Genomic DNA, 18,437 nt, shown 5'->3' on the forward strand with positions numbered 1-18,437 from the left:
GAAAATAGGTCACAAACATCAATAGTGACCAAGATATTACTATCAAAAAACATGTCCTGTGCGACTTTTGTAAGAAAGTCCCATGAATCCTTTATCACAGCACTACGTGTATCTAAAATATTTTTAGTCATATTATCAATGAATTTGGCAATACTAAAGGTTTTTGATGCTTTGGAGTCCACAATAGGTCTTAAGGGTGGATTATCTAAGGGTTTATGAACTTTTGGTATGCCGAAAATTGTAAGAATTCTAGGGTGACTTATTAACTATTTGAAAGGTTTAAATCTGGTACCCATAATGGTGGTACTTTTAAGTGTGGGAGGTGTGCCCAATGTCCTTATGTCATGGATAGAGAAAAAATTAAGTTTCAAAATGTTGGGTTTATTACCAGTATGAAAAAGATGTACTGTTATAGTAAAGGGGTTGTCTATTTGGCTTTGTGCAGATTTTGTGCAAGTTTCTACGTAACTAAGAACGCCCTAAGGACCAGAATATATCAACACCTATATGATATTAAGAATAAAAATGAAAAGAATGTATTATATAAGCATTTGCTTGCTGAACCTACCCATTCTTTCCTATTTTTTATTTTGGAGCAGGTGGACTTGGGACCCCAGGGGGTACCTGTGAATGAGTATCTGGAGTTTTTAGAACTCAAATGGCAAATTAGGTTAGATGCATACCATACCCCTGGGTTAAATGACAGAATTGCTATATCTTCTTTGTTAAAATTAAAATCAATGTTTTTCATTTAACAATATATATTGTTAATGAATGTTTTTAAGAATCATTTTTTGTATGGATTTATGTGAATGTTTTTACTTGGTCTGAAATAATGTTTTGTAATGTATTTTTAATGAGGGGAAATTAAATCAGTGAATATGTGATTGGTTAAGCATTTTATTTAAACAGGTTCTAATTGCAGTATTTGTATTCTGAAGAAGTCATTTACCAGACGAAAACGCTTAATACTGTTGTATACTGTGGTTTTATTGCTTGCCTTGGAAGGACGTTGCTTTGATTTTTGTACTGGACTTGGTGTTTTTCATTTATAAAGTATTTGCCAACTAAGTGTCACCTTTGTCTTGCAACAGCTGCCATTTTTCAACCTTATATCTACTTAAAAGTATTGCTGTGGAATCTGTAATGCAGAAATGTTTCCAACATAAATTACCTAATGGCTCCCTAACTCTAAAAGTTCCTGTGTACATTAATATCAGTACAGCTGCCCACATAACGTAAGCCTGAAAAGTCAAAGACTAAGGATACAGCCTCTTCAACAGTTCCCTCGGTAACTGCACAGAAATCTTATGTCTACCCTCAAACCATTCACCCTCTCCCAACCCTTCAGTATCCTGCCAATCTTCCAATCTTTTCTAACAACCCTTAAACCTGCCAACCTAGGCCCCTTGCTAAACACAGCCAAGTGAGGTCTGTCTCCAAACTGCCTCACCCATCTCCCATCTATAGACCAACTACCTAAGCACCAAACCAACCAAACACACACACATTATGAATTTGTAAACATTCTACAAAAGAATAGCATTATCAAATGCAGAGCTATACATGTAGCCTTTGGCCACAACTGCTGAACTAACCAAGCCCTACACCCTGACAAAATTCCAAACTTCTGGTATCCCCACTAGCTGATAATCTATCTCTGGTACCAGAGTTCAAAACCTGCAAAAGTCAACATAATAGAGGCTGTTAGTTGATGCACTCAACTGTCCTGGGATGTGCCTAGCAGAAAAAGTAAAACTAATTCTTAAACTTTGTGATACCAATTTCCTCAGAACCATAAGCACCAAATCAGGCCTAGCAAATTTTATATTCAAAACTTTAATTAGAGCCGCATTGTTTGAATGGAAAATTACCTTTGTACTCTGTAATTTCTCCTGCCAAGCAAGTGAAGTAGCTCAAATGGGTATTACCTCCAAAACAGTAGTGTCCCCCTCCTTCTCTCTTGGACATTCTGCCACAAATCAATTCCAACAAAACTTTACAGCCATGCCTAGCCCACTTGTTGCATCCATAAACAGTTGGAAATCATAACCAGGGAGTCAATCCTCCCAGCAAAATGCCATTAAGCCTCACTACAAATACAGACGATAACTCTAGCTCCACCTTAGGAACCTTGGACACTCTAACTCTGCAGTGTTTAAGCCTATCACCCTTTAAGAAATTGGACACTGATCTGCAGAAAGTCCTTCCTGGATTTATTGCCCTATTGGCAAAGTTCACAGCAGTTCCATTACTTCTATAATCCTAGCCTTTCCCCCTACTCCTGACCACACTGATATTATTTCTTCACTTGTCCAACTACTCTTTTGGCAACCAAAACAATCTCCACTCTGCATTCACCTCCAAACCTACAAAATATAAACCTTTGCTCTGACCATCCAACATGTCATATGCCAGGGGTGCACTCAACCTGTAACATAAGTCCTTAAAGCATAACATGCCTGCCCTTCCCTCTTCTTGACCTTGTTAATCAACAAAAAAATCATCCAAGCAATGGCTGGCCTTTTGTCTAGGTGCTAGTCTCTGCCAAATCCAATGCAGTGCAGTACTAAACCTTTCTAAATAGCACATGCCATGACACAACCCACTGGCATGGCCTTATGAAAGCAATAATTCCCCAGTGAAGTGCATTCCCAGCCAAAATAAAAAATAGGCAGAAGTCAGAAGGCCACCTCAATATCCAGCCTTAACAACCGGGGTCCCTAATACTCTTAATTAGTCTGACCATAGCATCCATTGATGTGTACTGCACCTCTGCATCTCTCTTGGTGATGTAGTCATTCAGCTATCCTCTGTTAGGATAAGAAAGCTGGTGAATTAACCTAAACTCCCCTGGCTTTTCCTAGTTATCAAACCTAATGTTGAGATATAAAAGACTGGGAATGGTGACACCCCAAATGGGCCTAGAACCCTGACATTTTAGCTTCCATATCCAGAAGACCCTGTGCACAGTTTCTCTCCCTTTCACTGATTTCAACTTTCAACTCATGAAAACACCCTACCACACTGGATTTGATGGAAAACCCACAGTAAACTCCTGTCCTAACGCTTTTCTTGCATCCTGATTGGAATAATCACTCAATAATGCACCCACAATCTTCACTTTAATGGCAGAATGGGAAGGCCAGTCTTCCAGACTTACACCAGAAGGGTATGAAACACCACAGTCCTCCAAAATTACCCCACACTCCCTCACAAACAACCTTCACATGGTGACATCTGCTTCCCAGCATCTTTGGGGCATGGACGTCCCTTGGAGAACTTTCTCTTCCTTATGCCAGCTCTAGCTCTTCTTTCTCCATGGGGACCAGCATAAATGGAATAAATATCAGTAAACATGCAGAAGGGAAATGAGCAATGTCCTGCCTTCTCTCCCAAGTCCACCATAGATGGTCTCTCTTGGCCACCAGAGCAAAGGAACATGTTGGGATATCTGACGTCACAATGTAACTATCTATCCACCGCTTTCAATTTCTGAAAATGTAAGTCATACAACAACTATGCATTTCAGACTCTCAGCCTTCCTAATAGTTAGAATATACACTAACATGGGCAAATTCTGGGAAACACTCTTACAAAATTGTTGCAATGGAATAAACAAAGCTTAGGATTGAATTCTCCCTAAGTCTGGCGTGAAAAACAATCACAAACAATTTTTATGTATAACTCCTGTCTGTACAATCCAATATAATTGTAACTACTGTATGTGTATAAATGAAAATAGAAATTATCTACTTTGTGTTTAACTGGAGCTTAGTATAATGCAATGTAAGCAAATGGAATTCCCTGGGCCTCCTCTGAAAATGGGTGTTAAACAATCAGACTTTCACAGTGAACAAAGACAAATAAATAACCTGCCTGGACTCCTCTTGCCTAAGGCTGCAAATGCCTCTGAGAAATCCTTAGACCTGGAGCATCCAACTCAGCTATCCTCTATGTCCCATCAGAGTAATTTAAATCTAAGAGATCTTCATATTCACCCCTCCAGATGTTCTCCTTCTCAGACAATGGGGAGTCAAAGACTCTGTCCCATCCAAAAATGGCTTGAGCTCCAAGCCAGTCAGTCGACCCTTCATGATGCATGTTGACTGACACCACAGTGCCAGTAGTGTCATTACATGGAATGCCACCCACAACGCCCTAATGAGGCTGAGCTATCTTGACCCTTCCCCAGACTCTGCCATAACTGCTTCTGGCTGGGTCATCAACCCCTGCCTCTAAAATCTTAATAGATCATACAGCCTATTCTTTCCCACCCACCTTACACAAGAGGACTCAGCCATGCAGCAACTCTACCAAATGTTTGTCTGCTCGTATGCCTACATCTGACTCTGCAGCATTCTCAAGATATACGGAGTTACCTGCTGAGGCCCTATCAGAACACCTCCGTCAGCCTCTGTCTACTTATTCCTGGATCTCCTCCCTGCCTTGCTGGGTGTACTGTCACTGGGGTACTTTCCTGCATACTTATGCTTCCAACAACTTCTGATTTCTTCTGTGAGAGTACAGCAATCTGCTGCAATGGTGTTGCTACATCCTTAAATAAAGCCTCCACCTATAGCACAATCTGGGAGCATTGATCCTTCCTTTAAAGCCTACCTGGACTTCTGTCATTTGTAAAGAAAAGCACATGATAAGTAAAGCACTCCAGAGCCATCAACTATATTTCAACTTCAAATCACACAGCCTGCAAACCAGCTCTCCCAAACTTCCAGTGTGCAGTATCCTTCCATGAAGATGCAGGACCCTTTCCTCGCCTTTTTTATTTAGTTTTTTTAAGCTCCCAAATGGCACCCTCTGCTGATGCTCTAAGCTCCCTACCCTGCAGAGTCCAAATCTGTGCAAGACTACCTTATACAATGTGCAGCAACTGCAATACATAGCACAGCCAGCAAGCCTAAGGTCTTTGAGTAGTTAAGCAGGGAGATAGAAAATGACTTTTTACCCATTACACCAACTATTCTATAAAGCTTGTTATAATAACTACCATAGAAGAGGTAAAAGCTGCAATCATGGAATCCTACAGCACCTGAATATTTCCATTGCATACTAAATATAAAATATAGGGCAGTGTTTAATGGTGGTACCCCTGCCCCAGTGCTTAGTAGAGCATACTAAAATACCATTAAGTCCAATTAAATCAACACCAAGCCCCTCCTACCCATAATGTGGAACACTTAGCATGCCACTTCTCAGAGCACGACTTAAGCTCCCCTGTGCTTTGATTCATTGTCCCCCATCCCCTTTTTCCAAACTTCCCTATCACAGGTAGGTCCTTGGTTAGGTAAATGCTCAAGAGTTTACAAAGGAAAGCATACAGACCATCGGGAAACCTCTTAATTTTATTTATTTACTTCTTTAAATGATATTGGGAGAACACTCAAACTGAGGATTGCATCCTAGTCACTGAGCATACTCCTGGATCAGTTAAAAAAAAAAAAATTACCACAGCATCTTGATATGGATCTGTCATGGCATAGCCACACCTTTTTTTTTTTTTTTTTTTTCAATACAATAGTGAGGTTGTCATTCACTCAAACACCAGCCTGCTTCAAAATGACTGCCAGTCTCTGAGGCCCATGTAAGCTACACCCCACATGAAGGCAGAAACAGTATGACTGCCAGTCATGCAGCAATCAGTAGCCCTACTCCAAAATGGTGTATTCTCTCCATGCAGGGTAACAGAAATGGATATCAACCATTATAGTATATCTCTTACCACCAGCTCACCCTTGTTAGGGCTGCTAGTTGAATAAGATGAAGGGTGACATAGTCGGAAAGGAAATCCTATGTTTCAAGCACATTACATTAATGACACGTGTTTGATTGGCTCCAGCCTTCCTCCCATATTGACTTAAACAGAAGACCAATATAGTTTGATCACATATTTATAGCTAATGCACATTAATTCATTATTTGACAGATGTTTTATCTTCTTCAGGTTTATGGGGCGGGGTAGGCAGACACCAGTAAGCTGGCTCTATATTAGGAAAGTGAAAAGACGTTTACGCGAATATGTAAACATTGAACCGTATAGCGCAAAGTGGACTTAGAGTGAACGTCGAAAACCGCGAAAATGGAAATATGGAATTTCCATGGTTGGCCCGTCTGTGGATTAGCTGCATAAGGTAAGTGTTGGATAGTTACAAAGTTTACGATAGAGTGCGGGTTAAGGTAAGTGCTTAGATAAGAAATATATGTTAGAGTTAGTGTAGGGTTAGAGGTAGGGCTTTGTTAAATGTATGTATGTAGGTTATTTATTTTGTTTGTGTATATTTTCGTAGGGGAAATGTGCAGTAGTTACGGACCTTAGGGTTAGGGAGGGGTTAAGGATAGTGCATAGTTAGTTATGTATGTGGGGTTTAGTGTAAGGTTAGAAGTAGGGGTTTGTGCTTTACTTTAGGTTAGAGGTAGGGTTTGGTTAGTGTATGTATGTGGTTTATTTATTTTATTTGGGTAGGTAGTATATAGCTAGAGGTGGGGTTGGGTGACTATGACAGTTTGAATTTTTTTTTTTCGCTGTTTAGTGCTTTCGGGATTTTCATGCTTCGTGGTATAGGGGTCGATGTTTTGGTATTCACGCATAGGGTTTTTCTCTTTCGTAATATAGAGCCCAGTAAGCTATAGGCGTAAGACAGAATTCATGTGGATGAGCCATCACAGGACATATAAACACACACACACAATTTAGATAGAACACCACTTTACCTATTAGCAGTTTTTGGATGTGGGAAAATTGCAATGAAAACCCATGTAGGACATATAGAACAAATGGAATGCATGCAGAAACCCAGCTAGGGTAACAAAAAAAAAGCCCAAACTATTATGGTGAAATTATATAAAATGCATTCTAATTTTCTCATCTTGCTTAACTTTTAAAACATTTAGCTCACCTGAAGTTCTACAGTTTCTTAACAGTTATATTTAGCACAGGCAACTTATCATTTACTTTTTAATTTTACTTTCTTATTTAATTTATTTTATTTTGTTTTTTATTTTCTATTGCAAAATATAATTTTCATCATTGCCCTGACTAACACTTGTAAGCAAACAAATGCAAACATAACAAGCAAAACATAATGATAGCAATAAACTATGACAATTGTTCAAATACAATATCTAAGAAGTAAAAGAACATGCCCATAACAATATAAAGCAACTGTTACAATGCTTAAACATTTTTATGGATAGTTTACAAAATGTATGCCCAAGTGCGGTATTGTGTCAAATGCCTTAGACAGGTCAAGGTAGGCAGTGTGAACCATTTTGCCCTCATCCATTGCTTTGCTGACCTTCTCAAAGAAGTCCATCAGGTTGAGTAGGCATGACCTGCCCTTGATGGAAACCAACTGAGTTGGGCCCAGTGTCTGGAAGTTTACTATATCATTATTGATCATTTTCATGATAATTCTTTCCATGGCTTTATGCACAAGACTAGTGCGACTTATGGGTCTGTAGTTTCCAGGGTCTGTAGATGGCCCGCCTTTTTCAGAGGGATGACTGTTGCTCTTCTCCATTCACGAGGCATGAAGCCTGTTTGGAGGCTACCATTAAATAGCAATTCCAGAGTCCTGATAGGTAATGTTTCATGCTATTTAGAAGGCATCCTTGGATATTGCTTGTGCCCATTGACACAATGTTCTTGGCCTTAGACAGAGAGCATTAAGGACCTGTTCCATAGTGATAGCAGGGGGAGTTTTATTTGAGTGTATTTCCTGAAGGAAGGTTGAAGGGGTGAGAGTGGTAAAGTTGAAACTGAATTTGTCGGCCAGTAGGTTATCTATATCTTCTGGCTCAGTATAGGTGGCTCCATTTATAATTGCATGTTGCCTTTGAGTTGCAGACTTAGCTAAAGAATGCCTTGTGGTTATCCTTGTCCTGGGAGGACAAATTTACCTCAAATTTGTCTTTGGAAGACTTTGTCCTCTGACTTGTTTGTTTAGTTTGATGAGGTGCTTTTTCCTCTTAGGTGCTGCACCTCCTAATTTTTACCAAGATTTTCTTCCTTCTGTTATACAGCCTATTGATTTTGTGATTCCACCAGGGTGACTTATTTTAGTTAGTTTTGTACTTCTTCCTGGTGTTTAGAGCTTCCTCGCTGCAGCAATTAACATGATTGTATAGGGCTTCTGTGGACAGTTCTTTATAGGCAGCAGTGTTCTCAGGGTTTATGGGGGCTTCACAGTTTACCAGGTTATCACTTAGCAGCAGGAAGTTAGCCTTACAGTAGTTTCTGAATGTTCCAAGGTTAGCTGGGGGTCCAGGTTTTATTTTTACTTCATAGGAGACCATTTTGTGGTCTGACCTTACCAGAGCAGACATTACACTGGGGGTGTGCAGTGCTCTCCCATATTAGTGAGGACCAGATCCAGTATGGTTGCACACCTGGTTGGTGTATTGACAACTTGGTCCAGGAAGTCTGTGTTTACAAAATCCAGGAATTTCTCTGCCTGTCTGTTTTGTGTCATATAGGATTCCCGGTTAATAGTGGGGTAATTAGTCACCCATGAATATGGTATTGGGTTGGATGGTAAGTGTTTCCAATAATACATAGTATGGGTTTCCTGGGTCATGGAGGGGGGCTATAGCTTGTAAGGAAGTGGTATTGGATTTTGCCTATGGTAATTTGAAAAGGAGTAGTTCCAAGTGCATTGTCCTGTTTGACCAGCCTTGAGGTATATGTATTTCTGATGTAAATCAAGGCATCATCTTTATTCCCTGTCTCTGTAGTAGCTGGTCTAAATGTGCAGAAGGCATTATAACCTTGTACTGTTGGTGTGCTCTCCATGGCTTTAAACCATGTCTCAGTGACCACACATATGTCTGCATTCTCTAGGGAGAAGAGAGCTACCAGGCAGTTGAGGTTTTTTTTAGACTCCTAGCGTTGAACAGTAATACCTTTAGATTTTCTTGGTTTTGATTTGCTATGTCAGAAGTATGTACAGTTTGTTACTGCCAAAAAAGGCACTATGGGGGAAGACAGTGTGTTAGATGTTAGCTAATATTTGAAAGCCTGAAGAGGAGTGGTGCAGACCATCCCTGGCTAAGCAGTGTGGTCTGTTGACCATCTCATTCCATGCCAACAAATATTGTACCCGCTTAGAATGAGACCAGGAACTAAGAGAATTATTAAAGTCATTCATCTTTTGTTTATATTGTGGCACCATCCTTAGAGAAGGTAAAATGCTGCTCAATGCTAGGCTCATACCAACCTGGGACACATATTACGAGAGCTACATGATATCTCTCTTCATATAGTTTAGGGAGAGACATCACAGATGATTTACACCCACATGGACTATGACTGAGTCATACTGGTACTTGTGGTACAATGACCTGAGTGCATGCTTAATGTGGTGGATCCTAGCCCCTGATAATCAACTGACAGTGACTTTTTCCTTACTCAGCCTGATGAGAGGGACATCACTGTGTCTCATGATGGAGTCTCCAGTGACCAAAATGTTGGATTGTGTGGTGGCTTGCCTTATAGTCTTAGAAACAGAGGCTCCATGAGATGTGACTGTATGTGTTGAAGTGGGTGTTGTTTTGAAAGAGTATATTTGGGGCTGCTGAGGGTATTTGTCATGTGATCTTCACCTAGGAGGCCTTTGGGATTTAGGAAGGTTATGTTTAAGTGCCTCAGGATATGTGGGAATATATATATGCTGTGAATTGTGTGTGACGGGTGCAGAGTGTTTACTACTGACAACCTAATAGACATTAGAAGTAATTTTATGTGAGATCTTTGCCTCCAGTGACATTGTGTAAACACGTCTCACATACTATATCAGTTTGTTTGTGAATTAACTGGTTGTAGGTAAACATGAGATGATTTCTGTATTGCCTCAGGATGCCCATATCCACCAAGCTGGCTAGAGATAGTGGGAAAGTTCATATCCATGGCAACAAACCCTTTTTATTGATTAGACAGTTGGAGTAAGAATATAAAGCAATGTCTGGAGTATCTGGTTTGCAACTCTGGGGACAGTGCTTGTCCCTGCAAACTACTTGTCCTGTGTGCAACTAGGTATTGGTGAAATTAAATTATTTATTTATTTATTTATTTTGTTTTACATTTGTTGACCGGGCTAGTCTAGCTGGATACATTTCCATTTTCAGTAGAGGCCCGGGGAGAAAAGCTCCACACAAATTTAACAAAAAGTCAAAAATAAACAAGCAAATAGACAAATAATCATAGATGAAAAGACAAAATAAAAAAAATAGTACCCAATAACAGGTATACACATGAAGAGTATCACATTTCTAAGAATAACATTATTAGCTATAGTAACATCAAGAACAAGGCACAAAACAGAGAGCAAAATTGACTTATAATATTATAAAGAACTAATCTTAGTAACAAAAGGAGAAAGAGAAACACTATAGTAGGAGAGGAGGAAGGGAAGTAGTTTAAGAAAAGTGAAGGAAAAGTTAAAAAGAGAAAAAAAAAAATGGATGAGAGAGATTAACATAGGGGAAAGAAGAAACAAAAAACTCTAAAAGGAGATAGACTGATGCAGACTCAGAAAAGAGAGAGAGAAAGTAAAGTAATCGGAAAGTGCAGAAGAGGTAAAGAATTAGTCAGGTTTTGTACATGAACAGAGCCAGTAGCTTTGGAAGTAATCTTTGATTTTATGTTTAAAGAGAGGCAGAGATGTGGTAAGTGTTATATCGCTGGGAAGTAGATTCCAGTTCCTTCCTACAGTATTATTGAATAGAGAGTCACCAGCAGAATTATTAGTCTTTGTTATGGTAGCCATAAGTTTACTGGAAGAGCGAAGGGAGTTTAGGTTGTTATAAGGGATTAAAAGTTTAGAGAGTATAGGGGTTTTATTGGGTTGGTATAGAATTTTATGGGCAATAGTGAGTTGAGGGATTAACAGAAGGTTTTGTAGTTCAAGCCAGCCTAAAAGTTTCAGGTTAATACAGTGATGCGTTCTAAAAGGGTTACTAGTGGCAAAATGGGCAATGTTGTTGTAGCAAGTAGCCAGTTTGTTAAGGTTGGCTTTTTTAAGGTTAGTAAAAATTGGTGAGGCATAAAGAAGAGTTGACAAAAGATGGGAGTGGGCAATCTTGGCTCTGGATGAAGAGGTTAGGAAAGGTTTGATTCTATATAAGCTTCCTATTTTTCTATTGACTATTTTAATGGTGTTGTTGATATGCTGATCAAAGGAGAGGTTATTATCAATCGTTATTCTTAAAAGTTTTGTTGTTGGATCAGGAGTAATGAGAGTGGCATTATTTGAGGAGATGGTGAAGTCCAAGAGAGTGGACCGTGTGCTCGGAGAGAAAAGGAGAAGTTTAGTCTTTTTGGCATTGAGGAGGAGGTTACGTCTGGTGAACCAAGTTTCTACTGTGTTGAAGACAGTTTGAGTAATAGATGAAAGTTCATTAGTAGATGAAGCAGAGCAGATAAGGGTGGAGTCATCTGCATTGAATGCAGGTTACTTGAGGGATGGCTGAGTGGAGATCATTGATGAATAGGGAGAAGAGAAGAGGTCCTAGAATGGAGCCTTGAGGTACACCGATGGAAACGGGTGTGAGTGAGGAAATTTGGTTTTCCCAACGAACTGCTTGATGTCTATTGCTGAGGTAGGATGTAAACCATTTTGTGGCAAGATTATCAAAGGAGAGGGATGTAAGAGTGTTAATTAAAATGGAGTGGTTGACCATATCAAAAGCTTTAGAGAGGTCGATGAAGAGCGCAGAAGAGAGAAGGTTGTCATTGCGGTTCCTATTGATGGTATCTACAAATGATAGGAGAGCAGTGGTAGTACTATGATGTGGTCTAAAACCATGCTGACAGTTTGCTATTATGTTGTTTTGAGAGAGATACTGTAAAAGTTGTTGGTGAATAAATTTTTCCATTATTTTTGCTAATGGAGAAAGAAGGGCAATTGGTCTATAGTTTGAGTACTCAATGGAATTCCCACCTTTATGTAATGGGATAATATGGGATATTTTCCAGATGTCTAGGATGGTTCCCTCTTGGATTGTCCTGTTTATAAGTATAGATACTGGATATGCAATTTCTTTGGCAGCTTTTTGGAGAAAAAGTGAAGGGAGCTTGTCAGCAGAAGGGGTACAAGGCTTCAGTTTGTGAAGAAGTCTAGAGATGAAAGAGGTAGGAATAGGTTGTAGTTTAAAGTTATTAGAAAAGTGCCTTTGGTTTATTGGAGGGCAGGAGTTATTAGTGCTAAGTTGTCTGGCTAGCGATAGAATAGTGTCAGTAAAAAAAGAGTTGAAAGCATTTGCAGTAAGGTGGGGAGTGTCTGGGTCAGCATTAAGAGGGGTGGGAGTTTTGGATGTTCCTGGGGAAAGGAGTCTATTAATAGATGACCAAAACTGTTTGGGATTGTTATGATGAGTTTGTTGAAGTTTGCAGTAGAAGTTTTTTTTGTCAGTAATTATTGCTTTTTTAGTTGAGTTTCTAAGTTGGCGGAAATGAAGAAGATCGAGGGAATTTCTATTGCATCTCCATTTGGCCCAGACTTTATTTCTGGAGAGAATTTGCTTTTTAGTTTCCTTAGAGAGCCATGGGGCAATATTGGGTTTCATTTTGATGGTGCGTTCAGGAGCATGTTTGTCAAGAATGGATAAAAAAGTGGTATTAAAGTAAGATACTGCATTTTCAAGAGGAAGAGATTTTAAGGGGCTCCAGTTGCAATTGCTGAGTTCATTTTGAAATAGGTCTATATTGAAAAGTTTTGTAGAGCGTATTTTTGAATGTTAGGGAGGTTTGGGAAATCAGTTTTTTCTCTAGTGATATAGGTTAAAGAGTGATCACTTATATCATCAGGCAGGGTTCCTGCTTTGTAGGCCTGTTTGACTTTGTTTATGAGTATCCAGTCTAAAATACTCTCTTTATTGTTAGGCTTGTTGATTCTAGTGGTTTAAGTGATAGTCTGGGTGAAACCATATAGGTTCATATGAGAGGAAGGATAATCAGCATTGATAGTATTCCAGTCAACATTAATGTCACCTAGAATTATAGTTTCTTGGGGGTAAGTAGTAGATACCCAGCTAAGAAAGGGTTCTAGTATGGGTATATTGTTTCCTGGTGGTAAGTAGATGCAGATAATGTAAAGGGATTTTTTGGTGTTTATTTGGAGTTTTGTTATGATGGCTTCTACTTTGCAATCCAGGGTAGGATAAGCTGGAAGGATAGAGATATTTAGTTGATTCTTAAAAAGAATTGCTACTCCACCACCTTTATGTTTTGGTCGGTCAAGTCTTACTATATTATAGCCTTGGGGTATGATCTCAGTGTCTTTTGTATCTGGTTTGAGCCAGGTCTCTGTGAGGCAGAGAATGTCAAAAGAATGGATATCTAGGAGGGCATGTAATTGAGCTATTTTGTTATTTATACTATGAATGTTAAGGTGTCCTATAAGGAGGGAGTCATTAATTTTAGGTCTATTGGTTTTGGGAGAGGGATAAGTTGGCCCAGGATTAGGGTGGATGTTTCCATCTTGTAATGTGGGAAGATTTGGTTTGGTTATTAAATGGTTCTTTGGAAAGATTTGTAGTTTTAGTTTCTTATTGGTAGGATGGACATACATAAGGTGGGAGAGTCTGTGGTATTTAGGTAAGAGATAGTTGGGGTTAAAAGTAATGTTGGAGTATAAAATGGGAGAAGTATGTGTGAGAGTTGAGGTGCGTTTGTTGGTGTAGTTGGAGTGGACAGAAAGAGGATTTTCAAAGAAGGTAAGAAGGTATGCAGAGAACAGAATGGTAAGGAGTAGAACTGTGAGTGTGAGCATTGTAAGGAAAGTGGGAGGCATAATTAGAGAGTATTAGAGTAGGAGTTAAGGAAGGCACTAGAAGTGGATAAGATGGGAGAAAGGATGTAAAACCTATAAGAGAGGGAGGAGTGGAAGAGGGTCAGTAAGAGGTAGTAAGAGGGTACAAAAGGGTAGTATAAGTGGAAAAAATAAAAATGAAGTAGAAGATAAGTAGAGAGCTGTGAGGTCAGATATAAGGGTGGGTGATAGGATGGAAGTGGTAAGAGGGAAGGGGGGTGGTAAGGGGTGTGGTTAACAGTGGAGCGGGAAAAGCAGGGCTAAGGTAATTGGAAGGAAGAAGTAGGGGGATGTGTTCAAAGAGGTATAAGAGTAGGACCCCTGGGGGGTGGGTGGGAATTGGGGGTAGGGAGGGGAGCGGAGTGAGCCCCAGGGCGAATGGAGCGGGAAGAAACAACTGAAGAAGAGATGGGAAAGGAGACAATCAAAAATGCAGGTAAGTAAGGAAGGAGAGGTATATAATGAGAAGAAGAGGTAAAGTAGAGATCAGTGTCTCAGGGAGATGATAAAAGTTCAGACAGGCTAAATCAGTATTTGAACATACAGTGAATATAGAGGAGGAGCAGGTCTAAGTTAAGAAGGAAAGTAGGCAGTTTACAAGGATAGAGCAAATCAGAGAGCTAGGGGACAGACAGAGAGTGAGGCTAGGATAGAGGTGAAAGGGGAATAGGAAGTCAGAGTACTAATTTAACAGAAGAAAATGGCTAGTTTGAGCCAAAGGGGAATAGCAGAGGAAAAAAGAAACAGAGGGGAGGGAGCCACCTATTAGATAGCACAGATAAAAATGAGGGAGAAACAGAGAAAAATAAAATAAGACCAAGAAGGGGTGAGAAGGAAGGAGAGAAATTAATTAAAAGGAGGAGAGTATAGGATACAAAAGGTGGGAGAGGGGAGGCTAAGAAGGAGAGGTATTGGCTGCTAGACACTCACGCACAGGCGAACTATAAGACCCTTTTAGGAATACCAGAACAGGAGCCTCATCTACCAACAAAATCTATGCCCATAACCTACTTTCTTTCCTTGGTAGAGGGTACAGTATAGGACAGGCAGTTTCAAACACAGGAGGGTTGGCCAGGTTCTTCAGGCACCAGGAGGACTTAGAAGAAGTCTGGAAACAGTATAGTTGAGCTGGTAACTTTGGGGACAGGCAGGCAGATAAAAATGAGAAAAAAAGGATCAGAGTTAGCACAGGTATTAGCATGAGAGAAAAAAAATTCCAACAAAACAAGCAGTTAAAGGAACAAAATAATTACCAGTCTAATACATATACTCTACTTAACAGGTGAAAGAAGGTAGCACATTAATAAGCTTTAGCTCATTGCATTAATACAGTGATGTTAGTACATATAACAAAACAATATGCTGGAGAGTACATTGTATGAGATTTAAATTATCATACTTTTACAGGAAAAATGTCACTTAGTGTCTGTATCTATGCAGGGCACTGCCAAACACTTGAGGGAAAACTAATAAGTAGACCCTGAAAATTTAAGGATGAAGTATTTAGACAGATATTCTGAAATTAGAAACAAATCAAGCATAACTCACTGAAAACAAAGAACTAGCTTGTCAATAATGCTGAAAATGGGGTAGTCATGTGAATGGCTACTGCCTGGCTACTACTAGCACTGATCTTGCCACAGCTTCACTCTGCTGGTATACAATTTTCCTTTGTATCTTCTCTCACCAGAAGCAAAGCATTAGCACCAATCCCAAGGTAAGAAGCGGGCCATAGCCTGTTTGGTGATCCACAGCATGGCCGACCTTAGACATAGGTGAACTAGGTGACCGCCAAGGGTGCTGTACAGGCCGGCCTCGTAAAGGGTGCAATTTTTACTTATTTATTTATTTTTTTAATTAGTGCTCTTTCTTCCCAGTGCCTGCAGCACATGATGGGAAGAAAGAATGCACTAATTAAAATAAAATTAAAAAAAAAAAAAAAAATACAAGGGTGTCGGAACCATGGAGGGTGAGCACCCTCCCACTTTTACAGCTGCAGCAGGTTGATTGCGGTATTAACGTCTTCTCCTTAAATGAGAATCATGCGTGCTTATGCCAGTGTGGAAATAAATCCAATTTGCAGTCGCTCGCAAATTTTAAGCTACCAGTTCTGTGAAGAGGGAGGCTAATTCCATGTGGTAGTTTGATTTAGAAAGACGGAAATTAAGTGTATCCATGTGTAATTCAAACTGTTTGTTGTTTGTTTCTGTATGCGAGAGAAAGTGTGTGTGTGTCTGTGTGTGTGTATATAGAATTTCAATTACCCGTTCTGTTTGTATGAGAGAAGGTGTGTGCGTGTGTATGTGTGTGCTGCTAACAGAGAGAAGATAGATGTACGTGTGTATAATTTAAAATAGTTGCTTTGTTTATTTCTGTATGAGAAAGTACTTGTCTGTGTGTTGTTTGAGAGAGTAGGAGTGTGTGGAATTTAGACTAGTTGTTAGTTGCTGTATGAAAGAGAAGGTATGTGTATGTTGCTGTGTGAGAGAGTATATGTGTGTGTGTGTGTGTGTGTGTGTGTATTGCTATGTTTTCCACAGACTCACAGTTTGTAGTGTTCCTCGCATGAAAAAAAATTTGAACTGCATTGTTGAGTGACATATTTTTATGCATATCAATAAATTAAGTGATGCACACCCTACCTCTCAATTTATTTGCTCAAATATTCTGGAAAAAGTCAAAATGTGTGCGTGTGTGTGTGTGTGTGTGGGGGGGGGGGGCAGGAAGACCAAAATAAGGAATATTTTTTTTAAATAGTACTCTGATTCACTTAAAACGTTAGCAGAACAGAAGGTATTATATCTGAGCATAATTCTCAATAATTAACTAAAAAAAAGGGGGGGTCTCAAGGGGCAAAATTAGGAACTTTTGCTAGATCTGGGACAGCTGATTGATTTCTATAGGGATACCATTTTGTGTTATTTCATAAAACTACTAAAATGCATATCAATAGAAATAAGTGCAAAAAAATGCTTCAGGAGGGCTGACACCCATCAAATGGTAATTTGTTTTGTACTGTGGGGCAGGTGGAGAAGATATATAATGTATACAATATAGCTTTTAACTTTGATTATGTATTTTTTGATAGATATTTATTTGAAATATGCAATATGGCAGGGCGGGGTCTCATTCCCCTTGTTGGATGTGAGCATTATTGTTCAGGAGCCAATATCAAACTATTTTCATTACTAACTGTGTATGATTTTTTAAATAGTCTGACGTGCCATGGATGACTGAAAATATGTGAAAACACTTGCTCTTGCAGGCATACTTCTTAAAGGTATGATTTAGGCTGCGCGTTATAATTTTGGCCCTCAGGGATTTAGTCTTGCTCCTTCTCGGTTTACTGATGTTCCTCATAATGGCAGACTCATTTATAGGTATGTACATTATCAAATAAATAAATACAACCCATGCAAACTCCTTTTCAGGAATTATATAGGATCTAGCTTATAAAGTTCTATTGTAAAAAGTAAGACTCTGGTCTTCTTTCTGACCTTATACTATGATTTTTAAAGCTCAGAGGTTGAGAGGTATTGGGAGAGGGTTGTCAGCCCCTTATTGGATGCATACATTATTTTTAAATAATGTTAGCAGATAAGGCATGTATATACAGTTATTGATTATAATAGTCCTTAAAATATCTATGGTTTTGCTGATATACTGGTGTCACAGTACATATCCAGGTTCCTTATTTGCATTATTCATTACTAAGAGGCTGACTGCCATGCAAACATAATCAGCCAGCGTCAATCATCTGAAGACATTCTCACATCTGTGTGAAAATGGTGCGGAATCATAGCCTGCTTTAAGCACTAGCAAACCCTGTGATTGTTGGGGGCCCTGGTTCTAGGGGTCCTGCTGTTGTTTATAGGTTCATAGGTGTGTACTAGGCTAATGGCTCTGGAGTCTTTACAAGCCTAGCCCATAAGATTACCCTGGCATTGTGCCACCTGATCTTAGTTCCCAGTGCCTCTGTCAAGTAGAGCCACTGGAGTGAACCCCGGGGTGAATTTTCTGTTTCCCATCCACTCATCTAGATTTCTCTTGAAGAGGGCCAGTGAGGTGCTCTGTTTGACATGTATGGGAAATCTGTACCATAGCATGGGCAGTCTCTTGGTTATGAACCTGTCCCTCCAGCATGTTCTGTTGATTGTAGTAATAAGGTTGAGGTCTCTGGAGCATGTGGTGCAGAGGGAATTGGGATTTCTTTAGATGCAGCATTTCTAACAGAGATTGATCCTTCCTGTGGGTGTGGGGCAAATAGGGGTGTTTCACGAGTATAGTGTGGGTGCAGCTTAAGGGGCGATAAAGCACTACTTCGCCTAGGGTGCCATTTCAGCTAAGGCCAGCCCTGATCCACAGTCTTGTCCAAGATGATGTAAGGGTCTGTAGGATTGTTGTAGCCTTTTCCTAGTAGCTGCCTTGAATAGCAACCAGACCAATCAGGAATGTCAAGCACAGACACTCACTGCCCAACTAGAAACAGTCAGGAAGCAATGCACTCTGCTTCTTCTCTCACCAGGAGCAGAATATAACCACAAATTCCAAGCTGTCACCTATAAAGCAGTTATTTGGCTTTCTGGTGGTCAGCAGTCTCCAGGAAATAATGTC

This window comes from Protopterus annectens, chromosome 13.part0, assembly GCF_019279795.1.
Source record: "Protopterus annectens isolate FY-2018-M chromosome 13.part0, PAN1.0, whole genome shotgun sequence".
NCBI classification, from domain to species: Eukaryota; Metazoa; Chordata; order Ceratodontiformes; family Protopteridae; genus Protopterus; species Protopterus annectens.